General features: G+C 43.4%; 1 protein-coding gene across 7 annotated transcripts in view; it reads right to left on the reverse strand.

Annotated features, from left to right (window-relative positions):
- Positions 1 to 20226, reverse strand: part of LIMCH1 (LIM and calponin homology domains 1) — an 892718-nt gene that overhangs the window by 444455 nt on the left and 428037 nt on the right. The window lies entirely within an intron of this gene.

Consider the following 20226-nt stretch of genomic DNA (forward strand, 5'->3'; position numbering starts at 1 on the left):
CTCGATGAATAACTAGAGCTTGTACTGCCACCTTTAAGTCATTGACTGGCAGGAAGGGTTCCAACTTCCTTAGTGTGTTTATCTGGAAGTTTGCTCCCTTTGTTGCATTGCTAATGTGTTTTTGCATAATGAGGTTATTGTCAAGAGTTATTCCCAGTGATTTTGCACAGTCAACAATGGTTGGTTGAACGTTGAGTGCCGTAAGATGTTTGATCCAGTCTTGCATTATGGGGACTTTGGCGGGTGGAGCTATCAGGAGGAATTCGGTTTTTAGGGCATTCAATTTGAGATGGTTTTCTGCCAGCCATGTCTGGGTATTCCTAAGAGTTGTGTTAGGCAATTTAATGTCTTCTAGGGTGTGGATCTTAAGGTATAGTTGTGTGTCGTCAGTGTACATGTGATATTGCACGTTAGACGCGTGTAGCATTTCTTGTCATGGAACCACTCACCAAAAGTATGGTCTACTCGTTGAGTAGACCATTGTACCAGGGCTTAAGAGTCTTTTGTGGTGACTCTTTAGTTGAAGGGGGGCTACCTCTTATTATCGAGGTCATGGAATTGAGGTAGTGGTTGGTGAGATCATGGACTTCCGAAGAACCTGCCGGGGGCAGAAGTAGGTTGTAGCTGGAAGAAGGTAATACGTTAAGGTTAAATTTTTTCAAGTCTTTTCCATACTTTTGGTGAGTGGTTCCATGACAAGATTAAACAATGTCGGGGACAGTGAGGACCCTTGCAGGACTCCCAACATTACTGGGGCTGGATTGGCCAGGGTGTTGTTGACCTTGAATTTTTGTGTCTGTTTTTGGAGAAATGAGGTAAACCAGTTTAGCACGGACCCTGATAGACCCATTCTATGTTTCAGAAGATCTATCAAGTTCTCATGTTTGACCGTATCAAAGGCTGAGGAGAGGTCTAGCAGGATGAGTAGGCATGCTCCGTTCTGATCAAGGATTTGTAGCGCGTCGTTAATTATGTGTGTCATGGCTGATTCAGTGCTGTGACCTGCTCGGAAGCCTGATTGGTGTTTGTTAAGAAGGTCAACGTGATCAATATGCCTTGTCAGTTGGTGGTGTACACATTTTTCCAATAGTTTGGCCAAGGTAGGAATATTGGAAATAGGGCGATAGTTGTTTAGGTCTGTAGGGTCAGCCGTGGGTTTCTTTAGAATGGGTGATACCTGTCCAACTTTGAGGGTGTCCGGGATACAACCTTGTTAAAGAAAACTGTTAATGATCTTGGTCCAGAGAGGCAGAAGCAGTGGAGGTAAGTCTTTAACAGCCATTGTGGGAAGGGGATTGGTGAGGTGATTGGCAGGCTTCAGGGCACTAAGAATCTTGCATATAGCTTCTTCAGTGTAAGTAGCAAAGGATGACCAAGCTACGTCATTTTTTAGGTCAAACTTTGAAGGGATTTGGTGTGGCGCAATTGGGAGTGCTGGGGAGGTTTTTGTATGAGGACAGAGTAGAAGATTAGGTCATTGAGGAGATCCTTCTTGATGTTGTCAGTCTTCTGATTAAAGAAGGCAGAACATTCTTCATAGTAGGGTTGTGGGCAGGCTATGTCTTGTAGACGTTGAGGTGCATCCTTAGATCGGGTTTTGATTAATTCAAAAAGTTTTTTTAGACGATTTATTGCTTGGTCTAGTTGGTGGCTGAAGAAGTCTGCTTTAGTGCGCTTGATCGTTCTATAATATGCATTTCTCTTTTTCCTTAGTATCTTGAGGTGATTGGTGGATGGGGCTGATCTCCAATTGCATTCAGAAGTTCTGAGAGACTGTCTATCCTCGTTGAGTAGACCATTGTACCAGGGCTTAAGAGTCTTTTGTGGTGACTCTTTAGTTGAAGGGGGGCTACCTCTTTTATTATCGAGGTCATGGAATTGAGATAGTGGTTGGTGAAATCATGGACTACCGAAGAACCTGCCGGGGGCAGAAGTAGGTTGTAGCTGGAAGAAGGTAATACGTTAAGGTTTAATTTTTTCAAGTCTTTTCCATACTTTTGGTCTTGTGGATTGAACATAGTTAAGTTTCAGTTTTTCCTTGATAAAGAAGGTGATAATATGATAGTCTGACCAGTCACAGGGTTGGATCGACTCAAGCTGAATGGAATCACTTTTGGAGATTATTAAATCCAGGGTTTTGGCTTGTGTAGGGCTGTTGCAAATTTGGGTGAGGTCTAAAGCATTGAGGACATTTATGAGCCTATTGACCACTGCATCGTTGTGGTCGTTCCAATGGCGATTGAAGTCCCCAAGGAATATTTGGGTATTTTGACGCCCGATGTTCGTTAAGACCATATCCATGAGGTGTTCAGTGAAGATGAGGTTGTCACCAGGTGGATGACAGATGATGTGTAACAAGCATAATGGTTTGCCATTGCTGGTGATGTCGAGGCATATGTCTTCGCAAGAAGGGAATACAGGGGATATGGCTCTGTTTACAGAGATGTTGCTACGATGTATACAGGCGATACCTCCCCCTGTCTCATCAACAATTCTGTCCAGTCTGATGATGTCGTAGCTTGGGGGTACTAGAATATCGATAATTGGTGCAGAGGATTCTGTTAGCCAGGTTTCGGTTAACATGATCAGGTCCAGTTCTTGTGAGATAATGAGGTCAGCTATGTCCGCTGCGTGTCTAGAGGGCGATCTACAATTTAGGAGTATGAATTTAAGATGAGGTGTGATGAGGGATGAAGTGTGATCCTGAATGAGTTGGACTCTTCTTAGGTTGTTGTCGATGATTCCTCTAGTGTTGTGTTTAGTGGGCCTGTGAGGGTTTTGGGGGATAGTTGGGATGGTCATTGAAGTGGAAGTTTAGGGGTTTCATGAGGGAGGATTCACAAGAGTGTAGTAGAGAAAGTAGATCGCTCTCCGAAAACGGATTGGTGCTTCAAATTGGGCGGGTTGATATATTACAGGCGGGAACTGATCTCCAGCTGGGTAAAGTAAGTTTCAAGGTGAATATTAGGTGGTTCGGGAGCTCGCTCGATTTAGACGGTCTTGTAGACCTAGTGCACCCTGGTTGTCTCGATATCACCTCTTTAAAGCTTGGAGTTCCTCTTTGATTTGGTGAAGTGCGATCATGATCTCATCCAGTCTGGGGTCTGGAGCGGTTAGGAATGGGGTTGTTGGCTGTGTTATGAATGTGAATGGCTGCGAAGTGGTCTGGTTAGGTCTGAGGTCCGGTGCAGGTATGAGTAGAGTTGGAGGCAGTGTTACGAATGTGGATGGATGAGTTGTGGTTGTAGATGGCTGAATTGTGGGTGTGGCTGGCTGGTGTGTGGTAAGTGTAATTGGGTGCGATGTGTGATCTGAGGGCGGCGTGTTTTCTAAGTGGTAATGGGGTGTCCTATTATGTACCAACGACTGACCTGTGGGGGGAAGTGGGCTGGAAAGGGGGGTAAAAGTGTTAGGAATATCATTGTGCAGCAAGGATGAGGTAGCGGGAGAGTTGGTTATGGTAGGGATGATGTTAAGGGGGGGGAGCTATGATCGTACACGGTGGGATTCAATATCTACTGGGGGGTGTATGCTGTCCCAGTCATGCGGGGAGGAAGTACAATGTGTGGGTTTGGTGCGGTGATGGGATGTGTGTTGGTGGGAGGGGTAATCTGGGTGGAAGTAGCGTATGATTCCGATGCCAGTAATCGACGGGTTGTAGTGGGGCAAGGCTGTCAGAAGGGATTGGTGATGTGATATCTTATGTACTGGTGGTAGGAGTAGCCTGGGTGGCATATGATTCCGATGCCAGTAATGGACGGGGTAGTAGTGGGGGGAGGCTGTCAGAAGGGATTGGTGATGTGATATCTTGTGTACTGGTGGTGTGAGCAGCCTGGGTGGTTTGGGGTTTAGACACTTGTTCTTTAATAATGGGGAAGATGTTATCCAGGAGATTTAAACTACGGTCTGTAGATTGCATGAGGATTGTTCCGTTATTGTAGATGGTGATGGTCGCTGTCGCTTGGAAGAGCAGGGAGGGGGAAATACAAATAACTAGACCATGCGCGGTTTTCCTAGAGGAGGAGATTGTAAATAAGGCTAGGAAGGCTTTCCTCCATTGGGCTCTTCGTTTCGTGTGGAAAATGATATCACTGGTTGTGTTCCCGTTGTGTAGTGAGAAATAGGGATCAGCGATGAGAGTTTCAGGGTGAAGTTTTATAAAATTGTGCCTGAATCGTTTGGCTGATTTTCTTGAAAGGTTGGGGGGGATAAATGATGAAGGTATGGGTGCCTGTGAGCTCCATGGCATGACCAGCACAGTTGGTGAGACGTTGTGGGGCGCAAAGTGTGTATGGGGCTTGTGAGGGATACGTGCTATGTGTCGTGATGTGCTTGGGAAGGATCTATGACGTTACAACGCAGGCTATTACAACGCCTGCTGTTACAACACGGTTTTTACATTGCATACCATTACAACGCATAGTGCTTTTAGGCGCTGGATAGTGAATTATTTAATTTACTATTCCAACTCCAGTCCCCGTGGATAGTAGGGAAGGTGTTGGATAGTAAATTAAATATATTCCCTATCCTAGAGCGCCCCCCAGCGCAATGCGTTGTAATGGTTTGCGTTGTAATGGTTGCGATGTAATGGTAGTGCGTTGTAATGCTTGCGTTGTAAGTGATGTTTCCCGCTTGGGAAGGTGGGTGGATAAGGGAGGGTGAAAATAGCAACTGAGGAGGTGGCTAGATTATGGCCCTCCTAACAGCATGGAGAAAGCCCCAGGACTTCACAGCGTTAGAAGGGGAGAAACAAGTCTACTGTGAGATCCAGCCTACTCAAATACATGGAGACTATGCTGTAATCAAGTTAATCAATATCTGAATTTCTTCAATAATCAACAAGGATGCAGTTCTTAGTACAAAACACAAAAACCGAATACATGGGGAAGCCAAACAGGGAATTAATGAGGGAGATCAATGCAATGGATTAAAAGAGAGTTAATGCAATTACTAACCAAGTAGGATGACCACATTTGCCATGTTGTTAAGAATGGTAAACAAAAACTAATAAAGGGAGCAGCTAGTGAAAGATGTCACAAAATCGAATTAGACATCATCAAACAAGGTAACATTCTAAAATGCCTACTGCTGGTGATTCTTAGTGATGCAGGACTGGGTGAACAGAACAGTTTTGTCCCTCTGCATTGCATGACTTGAAAAATGTGCATTAAGGTACACTATTCCATAAACAACCCTACAATATTGAAGATACCTTCACGGAACACTCACGTCACAACATGACTTGCATATTGCCCATAAACGTAGAGTATACCAAAGTATCCCCTGAAAACATTTTTTCAGGAGCTGGAGTTGTGAATGAATGAATACAGAGGCAGGTTATTAGAACACATCAACCGAAAACAATTTAAATGGTTACAACAAAATAATGCAAAACTGGTTCTGGTAAATGCAAATCCCCATGAGTGCATCTTCCTAACTGAGGATGTGCACTCCTAATACACCACTTTGTGATGGCATGGATATACAAAAGGCGACCAACAAAAAGGATAATATGACTGGCGGGGGGAGAGGGGGAATTATGGTGGGCCTCATTCTTTGCACACTACTACTGGCAAAAGCCACAGGCTTGTTTTTATGAATTCGCTCTTTAGAACTTCCTATAACAAACTCTTCTCTCAGTGTCACAAAATGTGACTGACATGCTTTCAACATGTCATTACTGATTCTGCAGTCTTGCTACTGAATACAACATCTCTTTCAATAGTGTGATAAGCGGTCTAGAGTATTCACAAATCAAAAAGGTGAAGATTAGCCTTCACAACCTTTTCACTAATGCTTTATTTGTGCATCATAGTTTGATTTTGATAAGAAAATAAAAATTCAGGGACTATTGAAATTCAACTTCCAGGAACTGTTTCTATTTAAGCATCAACTTTCTGGTTTTCATCATAAGAGTGACTGCGATATTCTTTTCAGTAAAAACAGCAGAAGACTGACCAGGACTCATCGAAGGTGGCCGGCTACTAAGTTGATTTGATTTGATTTGAAAGCAATTTGTATTGTACGACTAAAACCCGAAGGTAGATTGTTTGACTTCATACAAAAAAATCACTAGATTGTACAGGTGTTTGGTCATTTGTATTCAACGTTTAAAAAGTATTTACTGTTTTTGATGCAGGAAATGTGTGTAGTAAACAAGAACAGTGATGTCCTTAATAGAACCAACCAAATGTGACGCACATGAAGGAAATTTTGTATTGACAGGTAGAAGGTAAACTTGCTTTTTGATTATAGAAATCAACCAGTACCAGTTTATGCCAGCTAGATACCATGTTTAGGTCTCTAAAACCCATACCGGAAGGGCGTATGAGATGTTGTACATACTTCACACCAGGAGGATTGCTCATCTATCACTGGAAGCACGCAAAGAAAAATAAACCTGCCTGCCACGTGTTTTTCTTTCCACTGTAATCCTAATATGAATAAAGTTATGGAAGCCTGCCGAACACGTCCATGTAAAATTCCTTCACGCGTTAGATCACCGTGCATTCATATATTGAAATGAGAAAGAAAAATAAACCTGCCACTTGACAGTGACAAGTGCCCTGCAGTGAGAATGATACAAAAGTGAAACGTTTACACAGAGAGGTTTCTGCTAACATGAACCTTATGGACGTGGCCAATCACAACAGACCAGTACAATGAGCGCACCACCTGGAGAGTGAAAGTTTAAGTAACCAAGCCTAGGCGTCTGATTACTGCGCACAAAAATAACAGATAGAAATATCTCCTATCAAGTCTAAACTACAGATTCACTGGCGGATTGTTTGGTGGATAACAGTCTGGCACGCCCTCAGGCAAAATTGCAACACAGATTAAGGGTGTCATTCAAGCACCAGCAGCCTGGCTGCCAAGCTGGTGGTGGCCACACAGCCACATTCAAAGGCCCTGCTGTTGTGGCATAGAATTCTTGCTGAAAGTGCTCTAGGCAACATGAGGTCACCGAGTGTTGACCAAGTCACCATTACATATCAGCACAACTGGTCGGTCATCATTATGTTTAGGCCCAGCTTGACAGTACAACGGTCACAAGACCTTATGTGATAAACTGAAAAGAGCACTGAGAAGCACTACTGAAGGGATGGCTTTAGCTCCATCCAAATTTTTATTTTCCCCAAGTAGAGCATTTGATTGAACAGAAGAGTGCTTGCATTGCACTTTTTGTTCTGTGGGGAAAGTTTATGCAGAATGCAACAGGACTAATGTGATGAAGGTGATAAGTTAATGATCAAGGCCAGAGCCCTGATCTATTATGCAAAATTACAACAAAGGCAGAAGGCCTGACAATCATTGAGAAAAGCAAATGTTAACGGCAAAAAGGCAGTAACAGTGCATTTTCTTCACAGTGTGTAAAAGCTGTATAATAAGTATTTTGTTACATGGAATCTCACAGACTACCACATTAAGCAAAGGGATTTAGTGTTGGTTACCATCTTGGGCAAATCCTGTGGATAGAAGATTTTCACAGTCATAAACCTTGTTAAACAGACCTAGGAGTGCTTGTGTAATGTTTTTTCAGTGTAATTGTGTATAATTTTGTGATTCTTAATGGTCTGAGATGGTTACGGGGACAATCCAAATATCAAGGCTATTTGCCTCACTGGTTCATGGGAAGACAATTTCAGATGCTATAGGCATCTGTTTATTATGAAAAGTTACAACACATGCAGAAGGCCTGCACAGCTGTAGTGAAAACATTTGTTAAAACTAATAGGCCTTTAAGAGTGGATTGTTATTATACCTTGCTAAAGCGTGCATAGAAAGGTATTTTATTAAATGGAGTTTATCAGATTACTGTTGCAGGCAAGGATTTTGGGGTTGGTTATTCCTCTGACCAACCCTGGGGATAGAAGATTTGCACTTTGATACATTGTCGTTACCCCTACTTAGGAGGGGTTACATATTGTTTTGCTAACTATGGTGCTATACATATTTTTCATTTTAGTTCTGTGCCTAACTATTGAAAGAAATCACAAAAAATGCTAGAGTACTGAAGAAGCTGTGGTGAAATTTACACTCGCGTCAATAAAGAGCTAACCTAAAAGGATAAAAAAAGATCTGAGAATTCACCCACCCACAACTTATTGTAGCATGTTTCATCCTTGACAACCCCCCACACCAGGGTAGGGTAATAACACTCTGATGGACTCGACCAAAACAGAGAGTTCTTAATTATTTTTTTCAGGACAATCGCAGGGGTTCATAAGTCAAATTTAAAAATACCTAATGGTATACTCAATGGATTTCATTTTCATTCCATAGGTACACATGGTTTATTTTAAAAACAAATCTGCTTGGTTCAAATTTGAGAATGATAGTTCACCTGACCACATATATCTGCCAACATGTTTCAACCAATTATTATGCCTGCATAGGTCAAAAGTCTTCCTCAGGGCTTGAGAACTCCCTGCCTACTTAATGCATATATCCCATGCAAATATAGGATGCATATAGCTCTCAAACCAGTCTACTGTATTTAGCAATGATACCTACTATGGGATACCAGTGGGCCTTCATGGTCAAAAGTGGGAGGCACCTCTCCTCTAGTCACATTCGTCAAGGGGTAGATGCAGCCTGCCAAACCTAATCAGGCCCCAATCTGCTTCATAGTAGTACACTTCTATTGTCAACCATAGTACCAGCAGGGCGGACATTAGGGAGGCGCGACTAGTGCAGCTGCACATGGTGCTGTGTTTAGAAATAACTTATGGGTTTAGAAGCGCCTGCTGCAGAGTTCCTTGTGTGTCCAGCAGTTTTTAAGTAACAATAACGATGTCAAGATGACTCTGGTGATTAATATTCCTTCTGGAGAGGGATCAGAGTTTTCTCTTGTGGCAGTTTTGCCTCATCATACAGTGGGTTAATATGCCTGCAGCAAAGAACGTGTTTCATGCAGATCACAGAACTGTATTTTATGTGACTAGCTCAGTGGGTTTCGATTTTGTCACAGAGATCCTTTTGTTACTTTCAGTTTCGAAATTACAATCCTGATATAGGACAGTGACATTTGAACTGTCAAAGAGCTGTAGGCAAATGACATCCTATAGGTTAGAATATTGTGTTTTTTCCTCACTCTTTCATTATGTTAATGTTGCTAAAAAAGGGTTTGCTGGGTGGAAATACATTCTTATTACTGACGTCAACCCAAACCATGGTAGTATGTTTTAAATCCTGAAATTTGTGCTTCGCCATACTAAACTGCCTACTATTCTGGATGACATGTGATTTTGACACAGTGTAATCCTCGTTTTTTTATTTAACATTTCCTATGGACTGATTTACAAACGTATGATTCATTGTCTATGTATAACGTATGTGTGATATAAAGTGCTCCGATACCCTACACTGGTATGAGTAGCGCTATAAAACAAATGAAATGCAAGTGAGAGAGGGGCTAAACAGAGATGAGAGGCAATGTTGGAGGGTGGTAGTGAGGCAATCCATGGAGAAGGTGGTTACTAGGTGGTGACAAAAAAAGATTTGGGCACTGGAAACCATCAGCACTAAATGCCGGCCCTGGGTACAAGGTCACTTTCCATTACTGCTAATAATACACATATCTTCCAGTGAGAGTGTCATAGACCTAGACAGGAATACTGTATCTCTTTTTGAAGTGACAAAACAAAATTAAATCATATTTTAGACCTTCATTCAAATATTTGTACTTATTTCAAAATGCTTAAGCAAGAGCTAGTATGTGCGGTAATAAAATCATCAACAAATGTCAATAGCTGAGTCATTGTATTGGGTCCCTAAATAGTGTAGAGCATGCAGCTATGGGAAAGTATGAATGAGTATTGGATCCCCGAGTCAGGTTTAGATTTTTTTTCCAATTTCCTCGTAAGTGCAGCTTCTGGAGGTGAGGCTGTAATCTGGAAATTTCACTCTATTCAAATATTTTCAGATATTCTAAACCTTCTCTGGATGAGTAGATTAGGAAATTTCCCCTTGTTTAAAGTATATATTTTATAAGACTTGTAGTTCAGGGACAAATACAGTGGGTAAAAGGTATTTCCGAACCCTTTCCAAGGTGATCGAGCTAGCAGTGGCTACTGGACTCCAACAGTGGTAGTAAAGTCAGCAGGATAAGGATTCTAAGGGAGGTGGTGTAGGGACAGCGACTCAGAACTCACCATTTTTGCGACAGATAGTATTTACTGCCAGTCCTGTGCTTCTTTTGTGAAAAAGGTAGGGTGACCAGAATTTTAAAGCCAAAAACTGGGACATTTCCCCAAAATAGAAAAAGGTCTACAATTTTACTGCAACCGAGCGCTCAGAGTGACAGTGCTCCTCAGCGGAAAATTACAGAAGAGGCGGGAAAAACATACATAAAATGCAATTTTTAAAGCCAGTAGCAGGCTAGTTAATTAAATTACTTTCTTATAACAGCTACTAACTATCCCTGCTTTGCAAAACATAAAAACATAGCTCCCACTGTTTTCAGCTGACCCTCTCTAGAAACCGGGACATGATCTTAATATCTTGAAATCTGCCCGGACACCTGGCGAAAAAACGGAACTCTCTGGGCAAATCCGGGACTCCTGGTCACCCTAGAAAAGGGGAATTACTTTTATAAACTCTAAAATGCAATATTATACATATTTTTACGAGGGCCTATGGTTCTGTACATATAGCATGGGATTTCTACACAGAAACAAATGCGGTGTAAAGTTAACTGAGATGGAGGGTCACTTATTGAATGCATAAGCATTTTCACTAGTTCTGTGACCTATATGTCAGGCTTTACAAAATGTCCCAGAACCGAGTCTTTAAAGTTATGGCATTGTCCCAACCCTCTTAATTCAATGAGTGAGGGGAGTTCCAGCTTCACCTAGGTATTGACTTTTGGATGCGATGGCAGTGAGCCTGGATTCTTGAGTTACAAAGGGCAGCCACCATTTCTTTGGACTCTCAGTGCAACAGCAAGTTGGTCAGCAACTCACACGCCACCTTCAATCTGTCTGGGGGTTCTGCTGGCATGTTGCGTGAAGACTATGCCAACTGGTATAGTCTTCACGCAACATGCCTGCTTGAACCATTGACTTCGCCAGCTGGCAATGGTGCCCTCTCAGGGCATCGGAGCAGTCACTCACAGCTATTGGTGTTTCTGGTAACAGTTACTCACAACTCTCAGCTCAATGTTGCTCATAGCTGCAGGTACTTCAGGTTGCTCTTATTTGCAAAATACTGAGATCAAAGCAGTGATTGCACAACTTGTAGGCTAATTAGGTGACTTGGTTAGGTCGGGGAGGACAGAAGACCTCCTGCAATTTCAGGTTGGCGCCTATTATACTCCCCATAGCAGTCTGCAATTTCTGAGGCTGCTCAAACACTTCTGGGCAGAGCAACTAGGGTTCTTCTTGGCAGCCGTCTACCTGCAGGGGGCAAACGCTCTTTCCCCCTCTTTTATCATGCCAGCAGCCCTAAGATCATAGGCAGACCTCTCAGTAATATTGCAGGCTTCAGGTAGTTTCATCACCTCTGGAAGATCAGCTATACAAGACACCAACCCTTGATCTCAGGATTTCTTAGAGTACTCTGTTGGAGTAACCCCTTGAATGAATGAATTAACCAAATTTGTTATAGAGTTACAGTCACTCACAAAGAGTGTCCCGGCGCTGAGAGAGCGGTTAGGGGAGCAAGAAAAACAACGTTAAGTTAAAAAAAGCAATTTTTTCAGATGTTTCTTAAAAACTGAAATGTCTGGGATGGCCCGAAGAGTGGCCGGGAGTTTGTTCCAAGCCTGGATCCCCAGGAAACCAAATGATCTGCCACCCATATGGGCGAAGCATACCTTGGGTGTACGGGCAAGTTCGGAGGAAGAGGATCTTCGGGACTGTGTTGGATTGTAGCGGTTAGCTTGTTTGTTAAGGTATCCTGATCCCTTTTTTTCCAATCGTAGCCAGTGGAGGGATTTAAGGAGGGGCGACATAAGAGACCTGGGTTTAGGTCTGAGAATTGCCCTAGCTGCAGCATTTTGTGCTACTTGCAGGAGCTGTACAAGGCAACTGGGAAGGTCCAAATACAGGACATTTGCGTAGTCCATTCTTAAGGTCACCAATGCCTGTACCACCGTTTTCCTAATCTCTAGTCTTAGAAGTGGGAGAAATTGTCTTAGCATGCGCAGAATGCCAAAGCAGATGCCGACCAGACCTTGGTCCAGGGACCTCAAGGAAAGTCCATCATCCAAGAAAACACTAAGGTTTCTCAAAGATGATTGCTCCGAGTGTGGAGGCGAGTATTCTTCAAGCCACCATGTTTTCCAACTACTGACTACAGGTTGACCAAAGAAGACAATCTCGGATTTATCCCAATTGTACTTAAGCTGATTCGTCTTGAGCCACTGAAATACCATGGTCAGACATGCTCTGATGTTTGCACCGTAGAAGTCAGCTCCTTTTTCGCAGGTGAAAATCAATTGTGTGTCATCCGCGTAGGATATAATCTTAGCGCCATTTGTCTCTGCCATGGATGCCAAGGGGGACAAGGACAGGTTGAAAAGAGTCGGACTGAGAATGGAGCCCCGGAGAACTCAAACCTTCAAGCCAGGCATGGGGGCTGAGAAGGGGGGGGGGGAGCCATATTTCTTGGGTTCTGTCCTGCAGGAAAGAATCCAACCAGGCCAATACTATCCCACCAATTCCTAGATTCCTCAATCTGTCAATGAGTCTTACGTGCGGGACAGTGTCAAATGCTGCAGAAAGATCGATTAATATCAGGACAGCCCTGCCGCCCTGATCCAATTTTTCTCTGATGTACTCCGTCACTTCCAGGAGGGCCGTCTCAGTGCTAAAATTTGCCCTAAACCCTGATTGAGACGGGTGCAGCAGATTGTGGCTTTCTGCGTGATTAGAAATGATTTTATTTACATATTTTTCTAGAACTTTTGAGAGGGCCGGAAGGAGAGATATCGACCTATAGTTGGAGGGATCGTTCCGGTCAGCCGAAGGGTTTTTTTTAAAAGTGAAAGAATTTTAGCCTGCTTCCAAATGCATGGTACTTTCTCCACAGAAAGGGATTATTTCAGTACCTTATTTACTGTGACATTTATCGTGGGGGCAAAGGAAGCCAGAAATTATCTTCCTTGGTCAATGACGAAACAGGAAACAAACAGTAAAGTGTGGGTGCCAAATTCAAAATTATTTTCCATGCAGGAAACCAGGATCTTCCTGTCAAAGGTCTGGAACTGGCTTGGGGCAGCCTCTTCTATGTGTATTCCAACTCAGTGGAGCAGATAAAGTCCTGGTCTCTGGAAAGGTTCTTCTCAACAGATAGCGAGGAGGGGTGTTTTAACTGGAAACGCACGACAGCAGTACAATCAAATGTGAAGTTCTGCACCTGACTGATAGTATCTCTCGAGGGAGCAGCACTAGGAGAAAGACAAAATGGTAGGCCTTGCCTAAAATAATCTGCTAACTTCCCCCTACTCACTATCAGCCCTGATGGCAGTGCTCTGAAGGAGAAACTCTGCAGGCCCTCCACTATATGGTCGCAAATACCTCTCTAAAATGCCACATCTCCATCTCCTAGGCTTCACTGTCTGGGGTTGTTTTCTGCAAGTCCGGAATGGCAGAAATACTCTTTCTTGTCCATGAAGGCTAAGGCACAACCTCATTTGTGTGCAATGTTGTACCAGGGGCCCTCTAAAATGGATCGCGCTGGTCTGGCCAGAAGTACACTAATTTCACATAAAGCCCCACTAAAAGCATCACATACACAAACACACACAAAATCACTCTGGATATCAGTGCAGATTTGGGGTACTTCTTTCCACCAGACCTTTACACAAGTGGGGCTGATAAGCACCACAATCTTCCTAAAAAGAAAAAGGCCCATTTTAAAACTATCAATTAAATACCATGAAGTACACTGCCACCGCTGCTTAATGGGTGTGCCTGGCAACGCAGACAGTAGTCTTGTGGCAGTGCAAGGGTGTGCTGGTGAGCTCCTCCAAAGACAGCCTCCAGGTCTCAAAACTTATAATATCCCCTAGACCAAGCCATGCATGCACAATGGTCGTGCATAGTTGTACGAACAAAAAATATCAGGATACCAGATATCATGAAGTTGGGTTACTCGGAACATGTCCCAAAAAGCTACATCAATAAACTCGCAGTACCAAGGGATATATAGACCCTAAACACAAGACAGCGTATTTGTGATAGCGCATTTTGTTGCACTCCCTGACCTGGACTGAAAGACGCCTGTGTGTATTCATATATATGTTTGAGACAAGCACCAAAAACAAACCATAGAAAAGGGCGAAATTAGGGATTTCTCAATGGAAAGATTTATTTTACCAGAGTAAGAAATAAAACCCATTTCCACCAGACCAGCTTCTACTGCAGGTTGTTCTCCACACATCATGCAAGAGTTAGCATGGAAAAACAGAAGTAAACATGGAAATACATGACTCCAGGTTTACTCCAGGGATCCACTGTAAATCTACAAAAAGTCAGAAATCTGCACCAATCATAAATACTGTAGCTTATAATGAATGTCACCTTCTTCTCACACCCCTGTGTGCACACAGCTCAGTCCCGCTATAAGTTCTAGCACAGGTCGGGCACCACTAGGCCTGTTCCCAGTGAACCACAGACAGGGGAGGGGACATATGGTCTGCATAAGAAGTTCATTCACACGTGAGAGTTGGGAGATAAAAATGTTGCTTCTACTAGGTTGTAAAATTCCTTAATCTAGCCTAGCCCATCACTCCTGCTTTAATACGATAGTCGCTTCCATTTACAATAGTACCTCATCAAACTTGCCCCCAAGTCCTTGCTCCAAGCCACACTTTCTGTAATGATGGTAACCTGAATGGGTCTTGGTGATCCATGCAGGGCGCCTCAAAGCTGTGGCGTTGTCATCTTCAGAATTAAGTGAGCTTGCGTTGAATTGCTGCATGTTTACATATGTTCATCACTGGAAAGCACTGTAGGAATTTCATTTAGAAACCTCTAATCTTGAAATATCAAATATCAAGGGGCTCCTCCAGGGCAGTGAGAAGTGGCTTCACTAAATCCTAATAACCTATCCTTTAAAAGGACTCCATGACTTCAAAATTGACACACAAGGTTCATGCTTCTGCAGCAGGCAAACTAATGCAAACGCTTGGCCCGCCAGCACAACTTCAGAAATGAGGCACAACACAGATGAAACGATTCTGATCTGGTCTCAAGCAAAGGACTTGCAAATCCTGGGACTGTGCAAGAAAGAACCTAGAATTAACACAGATAGGATTCTAAAGTCACCCTTATCTGACAGGCAAGAAGGAACTAAGCTACAGCTAGTAGCCAGGTCTAACATCATGTGTGCCTCTGATGAGGATTGCACTCTCCCATTTGGACAAGATATGCGATGGCAAAAATGGTATGCAGCGTTTAGAACGCAAGCATTACCACAGAATACCTTTACAACGCAGGCGTAACAACGAAAGTTGTTACCACGCATTGCACTGGGGGGCGCTCAAGGATAGTAAATGATTTAATTTACTATCCCAACACCTTCCCTACTATCCACGGGGACTGGTGTTGGAATAGTAAATTAAATTAATCAATTTTGCGCCCCCCAGCGCAATGCGTGGTAACAACTTTCGTTGTTACGAACGCGTTGTAAAGGTACGCGTTGTCAATGTATGCGTTCTAACGTCATACATCCGGCAAAAATGTATGAAAAAGATCCAGTGAACTTGAGCATGAAATACTATGCATCACACAAGTCCATCTTTGGTACCTACGGGCAAACTGAAACCTCCCCTTGTCTTACCTGGTAAACCAGAAATAAGACCACCCTCAAGGGATCCTTCCTACATCTTGTGGCTAACCCGCAACCACCTCATGCTTGATGCCCTCCAAATAGAATTCCTCTTGATCACCACCCCACAATTGCTCTCTCCCCATAAAGGAATGGCTCAAACAATGTACAGCTCTCAATTGTGCCCCTAATATAATTGACTCCACGAGATCACTTAGTATAACTTTGGACAAATATCTGAATATGCAAGATCATCTCAGCACAACAACCATGGGAGCCAATTACCAACTGAGCATGCTAAAGAAAATCAAAACTTTCTAGACCCGTGTCGCCTTCATTTGGCAGTACACTCAAATGTAACTTCCCGATTAGACTATGGGATTGTTACTCTTGCAGGCCTTCCCAAAACAAGGTTAGCACCATTAAGAGCTGTGGTGAACTCAGCAGCTAGTCTAGTCACGGGATCTAGAACATTTCATCATATCAGTCCAGACCTAAAACTATTAAACTGGCTCCCGCATGAAGCAGGATCCAGCTGAAAATAGCTTGCATGTCTCATAAGGGTCTACACCACAACACTCCCATTTACCTGGCCAATACACTAGAATGGTCTGGGGGCAGTCATTCCTTAAGAAGCGCCAATTCCTTAGAGCTGAAACTGCCAAAGCTCAACAGAAAGACAACGTACAACCGCTCATTCTCTGGCTTAGCCCCTAGAATATGGAACTCACTGCCACCCACAAAAAGAACCAACCCCTCGACAACCGCCTTAAACATAAAAATGAATAGGTTTCTGATAAAAAAATATCTCCGTTATTAACCCTGATGAATGCTTCTGGTTGACTCATGGTGATAATATCCGATCATGAATCTACCTGCCCGATGGTTGCTCCGTTATTACTTATCACGGATTGCGTCTCACTTTATATGTAAATCTTGTCTGCAATTTTTCTGAGCTCTGAGACCTGGATGGGTCACGTCCGCAAATTATACAACTCTTCAATAAAAATTTTTTTTTATAAAATTGTACCAAAGACCTGACATTTTTCCCTCCTGGTACAAATAAGAATCGCTCTTTCTCTTTTTTGTTCACAAAAGGCCTCATCTTGGCCTCAGCTTTCTCTCATGTGTAAAGCATGAGCTTGTAAATCTGCTGTCACAAAACGCACAGATCTCCCACATTCTTTGCATCATAACTTCACAGTTTCTTATCCCCTTTCGCTGATATTCCCAAGTGACATACTGTGTCGGAATGCATGCATGCATACCTCCAGATGTTGGAACTTTCTGCATTCATTTTGCGGGCATGTACTCTGAAGATCTCATCCTTTTTAGTACAACTAAGTATCCCTTCAACAAGCTAACATCTGGTTGCCTTATTATTGCTTTTCCATATTGTGTAACAAAGTTGATACTTCTATTTCTCTTAAATTTACTTTGATAATTTTCTTTTTTTCACTGCTTTTCCCAATTTGCACAGCGCTGTGGTGCTCCTATTGAGGTCTTGCCAAGTGGTATCTGAAAACTGTTAAGCTTAAAAGGGTAAAGGTAAACATTGGCTGTAACACTGCAAGTGCCCATTTTAAAATGATTGGAGAGGCCAGCCAGCTGACCTCCACAGAGAGGGAGGCTCCCCTCATAGGGGTTATCAAAGGAAGGGTTGGGGCTGTCTGCATGCTGCAGCTTGAAAATGTCTCTAATTTAAAAACCATACTCATCGGGAAAATAAATGTAAATTACTGCTGCTGTGTACCTGAAGTGCATTTATTAGACAAGGCCCGAAGCAGTCCACACATACTGAGCACCTGATGTCAAACTATCTACTAGCGAACAAATGCATCAGAGAACAGCCCCAAGAAGGAGTGAAACAAACAGAGGGAACAAACAAAGCATGTATAATTTCTTCTTGATCATTGTGGGTCTCCTTAAACTATCCCAGCCACTGAGAAATATATTCCAAGGCTTGCTGTGGAGGAGGAGGAGGTCTGTTTCCTTGTTGGCTGTATATTTTATTTTCAAAATGGTATATGGAATTGTTTATTAAAAACAAGTTGTGGATGAGTGAGGCCATTTTGGTGGCATCCAAGAATGGGCATTGGTAGACCTGCAATGCTGGAGCAGATATGACCGAATAAGAATCTGTGGGAAATCTACAGGCCTGCTTTACACTCCTTTGGACCCATGTTTGTGCAGAGTGAGCTACCATAGAGGTGCAGCCTACCAATACCAGAGTCCATAATCTATGAGTAAGGGTCCCAGGAACACACGACAATGCATGTACAGGAATACAGTAGTATTTGATGACCCCGCCCTGTCAAGTGGCATGACAGCAGCACGCGTATTCTAAGGAGGGCTCCCTGGTTCAGAAGGGCTCTCTCAGTCCTCACAACTCCACTTACAGAACTTGCAAGGCACGGACACAGCTGGTGGGTACAACAAAAGCCTCTACATACCTCACACTCGACCCCAAAAGAGTTGGGGACCCCAGCCAAAAGAGTTTTTGTGATCCTCTTTCTTTAGCTGATTTTTTTCATACATGTATGTTTCTGGCCATATGCTCAAATTGAAACGCAATACATTTCAGCAATTTTTGGTTGCTTTCATTTTTTCAAAATAGTTTGAGTATTCATTGCAAAGATATTTTTGTATTCTATTCACAATGGTCTAGTTCAGGGGTCTCCTACCAGCAGCTCGTGAGCTACCAGTAGCTTTCCAGCTACATGCGAATAGCTTGCAAGTGTACATCTCAGGCTGCTAACACGAAAGCCTGTGCTTGTTTATATTATTATTTGCATGTCAAAATTAAAAAGCATTTATTTGAGATGAAAATGGGTGTATTTTGAGAACTGATAAGCGGATGTTTTCGAGAAAAATGGTTCCATTTCCAAAATAAATGTAAAGCTATTATTTGAGTTGGAGACATTTACTACTCATATTACCTTGGTGCCGGGGAATTGCAGCTACAGCTGTTATGTATTACCTGTGTAGATGCATTCCAAAGTGTTGGTGTTCTTTTTCTTTACTGCTGACAACCCTGCCTAATCACTGATGGGATCACTGTCACTGTCACGGTCTTGGATGGACTCTGACATCACTTACAGTAGCTCGGGATCATTTTCTTTGAACATAAGTAGCTTTTACTACAGAAACGGTTGGAAACCCCTGGTCTATTGCAGAAAAATCAGTATGTAGGAACATGTTTTAAAGTCCCACCGTGTTCTTCAAAATGATTGCTCGAAAAACAAGGTTCTTGGAATAAAGAGTTTGATCTTTTCGCATCCGTGATCTGACCAGAACATTTCTGCACGAGCGTTCTGATGATGCAGACATGTTGTCGGTAGCAAAAATTAGGTAATTAATGGCTGCACAAGTAAGTCCCCACGCTGGCTGCCTTTAGCACCTCTCTAGAGCACTGGTTCGGAAGTTTTCTGGAGCCCTGACATATGCTTTTAAATCGCAGTACTTCAACGACTGCCATTTAACACCCAAAGAACATGAGGTGGCAGTGGGACAGCTAGAGCTACTGCTCCAGCTGGGCGAGGATGTGGCTTATCGGATACAGCGGCCGACTTTGAAGCTGGGGAACTAGGTTCGAGTCTGGAGGGAGGCTCAAGCATCTTGTGATTCTGAGCAAATCACAATCTCCCAGTGCCTAAAAAATGAATGTACCCCTCTGTAATGCAACTGGCGGTCATGTAAAGCGCTCCGATACGTGTAGGTCGAGTTAGCGCTATATAAACTGCAAAAAAGTGCCCAGTAATGGCCTCTGAGGCAGAGACCAACCCTCCCCCTCCTCTCCCTCCCTCTATGGATCCAGCACATCTCTGCAGCACGCCACATACAACCATAGGCTCAAAAAGATGCCTCCTGCCTAGAAGCCCCCGTCGGTGTTTATGATTCCACCAACCACCGCCTCCTGACATAGGAAGCGCCTCTTAGCGCGAAAGGACCAAAGTTAGCAATGCAGTGGCGACGAGACTTTAGGAACACTGGGCACAGCCCGTAGGTTTGCATCGTCCGTCCACCCAGCTTCAGTAAAGCCCGGCTCTACATCTGCACAGACTGCCGGGTCTGATGGGCCCGTTGGGTCGGTTTCAACGTGTCTTTTTAGTTCGCAATTAACATGTCTTTAAGTATGTGAGACAGACCACCTGCAACCACCTGCTTGCTTCTCAGAATACTATTACCAGAGCCAGATCAAAGCCATGGCGTGCCAGAGATGGTCTGCGTCCGTGAGTTATGACACGGGCTTCAAAGACAGCGCTGGAACTTCAAACAGCTCTTCCTACAACTAACACGATCTTCGAGCTGGTCAGCTCTGAGGAGCATGCACGAACCCTCTGCTTGGAAGCCCGCAGACCTCACGCACGCTTCACGCCGTGTGCTAAGACCACGACCGGCGCCAGTGCAGCCTGCTCCGACAATATTTGTGTTTAAGAAAAACAACTCGCA

This window comes from Lissotriton vulgaris, chromosome 3_1 (genome assembly GCF_964263255.1).
Source record: "Lissotriton vulgaris chromosome 3_1, aLisVul1.2, whole genome shotgun sequence".
Classification (NCBI taxonomy): Eukaryota; Metazoa; Chordata; class Amphibia; order Caudata; family Salamandridae; genus Lissotriton; species Lissotriton vulgaris.